Consider the following 6,000-nt stretch of genomic DNA (forward strand, 5'->3'; position numbering starts at 1 on the left):
TTATCATGATTAAATCAAATTAATTTGCTTAACTTATAATTAGACAAAATATTCTATGAAAATTGATGCAATATAGATTTTGCAGTGTAAATATTACAATTGAAATCATATCACTTCTTCTTCTTCTTCTTACATTAGGCCCCATCAAGTTCCATACAACCCCCAACTCTCTTGGTATATCCCCCTCCCCCCTAATTATAACACTGAGTGCCACATAACCCCTATCCCCGCCACCACACTCCAAGTCCCACACAAGCCACTCTCTCCCGGTCTCTCCCCCTAATTACAACACCAAGTCCTATGCAATGCATCCCCCTCACTTTTTTTTACTTTCTCTCTCTTGACACTAGGACTCATCGGTTCATCGTGTCCCACATAACCATCCCTCTCCCCCTCTCCCTCCCCCCTAATTATGACACTGAGTACCACATAACCCCTATCCCTTCCCCCCTGAAACCACACCACACAAGCCACTCTCTCTCTCTCTGGTCTCTCCCCCTGATTACAACAACGAGTCCTACGCAACCCCTATCTTTCACTCTCATGACACCATGCCCCATCGGTTCATCGTGTCCCACATAACCCCCCCTCTCTCTCTCCCTCTCCATTTTGATCAATGTGTAATATAAATTAATTGATTGATCTAAGTCCACTTGATTAAATTAAAGATATTTTAACAAAGGTAAGAAATAGAAAATAATAAAAAATATAAGAATTAAGTGATTAGTAATAGTAGAAATAATAATAATACATATAAATTAAAAATGTTTTAACAAATGTAAAATAAAAAATAAAAATCATGTTCTTTTGTTTACATTAAAAAACAATAATAATCATAAAAATAAGTTAATGATGTTAGTATAACATTAAAAGTACAAAAAATAATGAAAGAAGTATAAAAACAAAAATAATAAAGTTGTTAAATTAATAATGTTGAAGAATAGGTTGTCAGCCTTGTAGCCAGAAAAGATCCCATTTTCTGAACTAACTTATGTTAAAAGGTGTTTTTTTAACCACCACTTATTTTAAAGTTAAGTGAAATTAATTAATTAATTAATATATTTAACTTTATTATTATTATTATTAACAATGGTCTAACAATACCATTGGACTTGCTTAAATGAAAGTACCCAAAAAACATTTAATTATTAGTCTTTTATATAAATAAATAAATATAAAACGAATGCTGCTCTCAACATTTTGGAAATAGTTGCCAGCTTATTGTGGGAAATGGAATTTTTGAAAATTTTAATTTTTAATCCTTCATTATTAGTCTTTTATCACTCCTTGGTTTGGACTTTTATTTATATGACCCCTCGATTAATATTTTTTTATGTTTATCCCTACATCTACATAAATTCTATAAAATTGTAATACATAGAATAAATCAAGCACTAAAATCCCCTTTTCTCTCGCTGAATCATGTTATTACTACTATTGGAAAGAATATTTTTGACCAATTTGAAAAAAAAAATGTATAGAAAAAATAATGAAATTTTCTAAGATTTAGAAGAGAGATTTCAGGGGATTTATGATACATTTTATTTAAAACCAATTAACTAATACCAAAAAATATTATGTTATGACACTTCTAATACATAGTATATCTAATATTTTATATTATATAATATACAAAATATACTTTATGCACAAACATGACAAATATAAAATATTTATTGAACATTTTATATATAAAAAACATAAACACATGGGACAGAAAAATTTCTGTCTCAACCAATAGAAAACTGCCACGCCACCTTCTTCATTTGAAACTTAAATTTGACAGACTTAGACTTAATGGTTGGACTCTCCAAAACACATTTTAATTTAGTTTATTTACCTGCCCAACCCAATCCCTTCTCTCTCTCTCTCATTCTCTCTCACACACACACATTCATTCCTCTCTCCCTCTTACCTTCTTTCTTTCTTTTGCGCCCCTCCTTCTCCCTCCTCTCTTGTTAGGAAACAGGCAAACTCGAGAAAAGAGATCTGGAGCAAAACACCATTGGTCAATGGGTTTATTTGATTGATTTTTACATGTATCGCTCCTAGGACCAAGAGAACTCACCTTTACAAACATTTAAAAAAATTAAAGTTAAAACATTAGAGCAAAAAACCATTGGTTGATGGAATGAGGTGATGGGTTTTTACACGTTTTCCCCTAAAAGCAACTTTTGTAAGTCAAAATGGAGCAAAAAATCATTGGTCGATGAGATTATTTGATGGACTTTTACACATGCCGCTTCCAGGACCAAGAGAACTCACTTTTATAAACATTTAAAAAACTAGAACAAAAAACCATTGGTCGATGAGATGATTTGATGGATAATACGTGCCACTCCCATGACCAAGAGAACTCGCTTTTATAAACATTTAAAAAATTAAAGCAAAAAATCCATTGGTTGATGAGATTAATTGAAGAGTTTTTACATGTGCAGGTCCCCATAAAGGTAATAGATTGGAAAGAAACCTTTTTCGTTAAAATTTTCGCACGCGCACTCTATCTACACTCGTGTAGATTCCATTTTGTGAAGCTAAATATTCCATTTAGCGAATGAAGAGAAATCGACTTTTAGGATATATATAGATGGGTAGCTGGAGAAGGGGTGATAATCGACCTGGCTGGTCAAAGCGGGCTTTTACTTAATATATAATAATTTATATTACGACACATAGTATATGTATAAAATATGTTATAATTTGTATAAATATAAAATATAGATGTAAGATATTACATGCGTCATTATATAATATTTATATATATTATGTATAACAAAACTAAAACTAGTGGAGACGTGCACGCTTTGTTCAGCGAAAGCTAAATAATAATATTTATAATTATTATTTGTAAAATATTAATAAATTATATTATTTTTAGGTGGTTGCTTAGGTGGAGAAAATTTGGGGATTCTCCATCAAAGATGGGAAATGGGTGCCTTGCCTCGAATCCACGAGGGACAAGGCGGGGGTGGGTAGAGTGTCTTGACTATGGGGGCAAGGGACATGGAGGAACGCCCCATCCCATGCATCGTAATACAAAATTTCCAATAAATACCAAAACCCAAGGAAAATTGCCAATAATATAAAAATTATTGTAAATATATAAAAAAAATAGGTTGTTATCAAAATTCTTAGAAATATATAAAAGCTCAAACATGGCAAGTTTTCTTGAATCTTAAATAGGGATGGGGTAGAGACATTGTGGGGTGAAGGAAAATATTTTTGCTCCAACTTAGGGACAAGGAGGGGATGGGGTTTGCATATAATTCCCCATTTGAATAGGGAGGAGTGCCCCATCCCATTTAGGGAATTATAAATAATAATATTTTATAAGTTTTACTATAAAATTTTTAAACTTGCCACAAATCTATTTTTTATAGTATCAGTAATTTTGATATTTACTATAATTTTGGTAATTTAATTACTAATTTTGGTTATTTAATTTAGTGAGAGTTAAATTATAAAACTTCAAGTTTTTCAAATAAATAATTGGAAAATTCTAATATTTTCCATAATTATTTGATACTACATTTACAATTATCATAATTGATGAAGGGGAATTTGGCCCGACCTCGCAATCAATCGACACGTGGCAAAAACAAGCAACTCAGGACAGTAGAGCGCCCGAAGCGAGCACCGAAAGCAAGTCCAAGCTCACTACTGAGCCCGAACTCCACCAGACCGCTCTAAAAGGAGCCCGAGCTCCCTACCAAGAGTCCGAGCTCCCTATTAAGAACCCAAGCTCCCTACTGAGAACTCGAGCTCCCTGCAAGGAGCACGAACTGTATTGGGCCCCAAGCCTCACAAAGCTGTGACCCGAGCTGGCCCATGGTAGCTCGGAACACTCCCCAAACCGAACTCAAGACATCTCGCTCGCCACTCCAACACTTCGCTTCCGAAACACCAGGCTGACCAAACGTACCTGACACCAAGGACGTCCGTATCTAAGGGCGACGCACCTGACTGATTTGGGATCTGACGCCTGACAGCCGCACTTCAAACGGCCTCCTGCAACCGCCACTTGCCACCGTCGTTACTAGCCGCAGAGACGGCTCCGACAAAAGGAGCAGTGGCGGTTCTGTCCGGCCAGAGGAAATGACATCCGAACTGGCAGGAGTTTAGAAGTAATAATGTCCGATCTGACGGAAGCCTGGAAGTGAGTGCGCGAGGTGGTTATAAAAGGCTCCTACCCCCTAGGAACGAGGTATGCTAACTTTTGCGCTATCTGGTCTATCTTGTCTTTGAAAGACTCTAACTTGAGCTTCGGAGCCCTTACGTCGGGTTCTCCTCGGAGCTTCTCTTCTCCCTCCGTTTCAGGTCCCTGCCACCCAGTTCAGAGGCAAGATCGTTGACAGTTAAGATCGGCCGGATTGTGCATCATCAATTGGCACCGTCTGTGGGAACGCTTAAAAAGGCCTCCCTCTAAAACTTTCATACCCCTTTCTTCTTCTTTGAAAAACTCAACACTCATGGCCTCTTCCAGCAACGCCGGATGCGGCACAGAGACAAACACCATCGGGGAACAGCCTCAAGTTCCCGTGGTGTGTGTGGGGCAGTTCACCATCCCCCTCTCGGTGGACGGAATTCCCAATCTGAATACGCTACAAGCGGTGGCGCCTGCAAACCTTCCTGCCGCAAACATCCCCTTTCCTCTCCCCATCGAGACTACCTTCGCTGAACCAACCGCCGTCCCCCTGGCAGCTAGCCAAAATCGGTTGGACGACCTGATGCAGTGCATGCGGGCAATGCAAGCCCAGATGCAACAATTCCAGCAACACCAGCACCAAGTGTTGCACAACCTCTCCCAGTATCACTATCAACAACAGTTCCCCCAACTGCCACCGAACCAACCACTACTTCCACCTCGCCACCCTGCTCCGAAGCCGGTCAAGGCCTCTCCGCAGGATGGGCGCCCCCACCAAGGAAAGGCCTCCAGGCCCCAGAACCCCCCAAACAGCCAGGCCTCATCCCCAGGCCGGAGAGAGAGAAAAGTCATCCCCGCCTCGCAGCTCGCAGGCGGGTCGGGAACCTCGCCCGCGAGATCGGCACCTCGGGGCTCCAAACCAGAGTTCCCACTTGTAGAAAACCGATTCGGCGCACTGGCAGCAGCGGACTACCAGCACTCCGGGCCCATCGAGCTCGGCAACACGGAGGCCAGCAGCGCCAGTACAAGGCCCACTCAACAGCTAAGGCGCCGTCGAGGTCGACGAACCGCCACCCGCGTCCTGTCAGAGCTCAGAGGCAAAGACGAGATGAGCTCGGACGAGGTGGGAGTTGCCCCGATTCTCTCAGTTCCTTCCCCCCTCGCGTCAGAACTCCTGGCAGTCCCCTTGCCCAGAGATTTCAAGCTCCCACCTCTAGACAAGTATGACGGGTCCTTCGACCCCAACGACCACGTTCACGCTTTCCAGTCCCAAATGCACCTCGCCAGAGCCAGCGAATCATGCATGTGCGTGGCTTTCACCACCACCCTCAGGGGGGTAGCCCGCACTTGGTACAGGAACCTGGCCCCCGGGTCGATAAAGTGTTGGGCTCAGTTCGTGCAGGTCTTCACTGCACACTTTGTCACCAGCAAACGGTGCCCTAGAGCAGAGGAAAACATCTTCGGGGTAGTCCAAAGGGAAGGGGAACCCATACGGGGCTACATCAAACGATTCAATGAAGCATGCTTACAGATACCGCGGTTAGACCCCGCAGTGCAGCTCACGACAGCAAAAAGAGAGGTGACGCACAAAGAATTCAAATGGCACATGGTAGCTAACCAGCCCGCGACCGTGGCCGAATTTCTTAAGCTCACGGACAAGTTCATGAGGACGGAGGAGGAAATCAACCAACGAACCGAGAGCGGAAACGAGAAAAGAAAGAGGGATGACGAGCCCTCTAACTCAGCCGACCGAAAAAACCCGGCCCGGGACCCAAAACCGAACCAGTCGTTCCGAGCCCCCCAACCAGTTCGGATGGATTACACGCCACTGAACACAAGGCGGACCGAGATCTTAA

The sequence above is a fragment of the Nelumbo nucifera genome, chromosome 3 (genome assembly GCF_055504915.1).
Source record: "Nelumbo nucifera cultivar China Antique chromosome 3, China Antique-T2T, whole genome shotgun sequence".
NCBI classification, from domain to species: Eukaryota; Viridiplantae; Streptophyta; class Magnoliopsida; order Proteales; family Nelumbonaceae; genus Nelumbo; species Nelumbo nucifera.